Raw genomic sequence first — 436 nt, forward strand, 5'->3', positions numbered from 1 at the left:
GACCCAAAAACACCGAAAATGCCCCAAAAAGCAGCGCCCCCCCCACCCCCCGGGTGGCGCCGCCGCGGAGCAAACCGGAGGGTTAGGGACAGATTTTGCTTTAAAAAATGGGCATTTTGGCTTAAAAAAAAAGTGGGGGGAAAAGTGTATGGGGGGGTCACCCCCCCGCCACAATCCAGGTTTTTCCCTTTATTTCCCCCCCATTTATTTCCCCCCCCGGAAAAAAAAAAAGCCAAAAACGGCAAAATTCCCCCCATTCCCACGGTGCAGGTGCTTCAGCTCCCGCCTCGGAGAGCGTCTCCCTCCCGCCCAGCAAAACGGGGTAATTTCCCGTTGATTTGCCCATTTTGAGCCTTTCTGCACTCTGTTTTGCCTTTATCCTGGTTTATTTTATGGTGTTTTATTTCCGTTCGGCCTCTCCGCGCCCGTCCCGCCG

The sequence above is a fragment of the Nothoprocta perdicaria genome, unplaced genomic scaffold (genome assembly GCF_003342845.1).
Source record: "Nothoprocta perdicaria isolate Ctin4 unplaced genomic scaffold, notPer1 scaffold_565, whole genome shotgun sequence".
NCBI classification, from domain to species: Eukaryota; Metazoa; Chordata; class Aves; order Tinamiformes; family Tinamidae; genus Nothoprocta; species Nothoprocta perdicaria.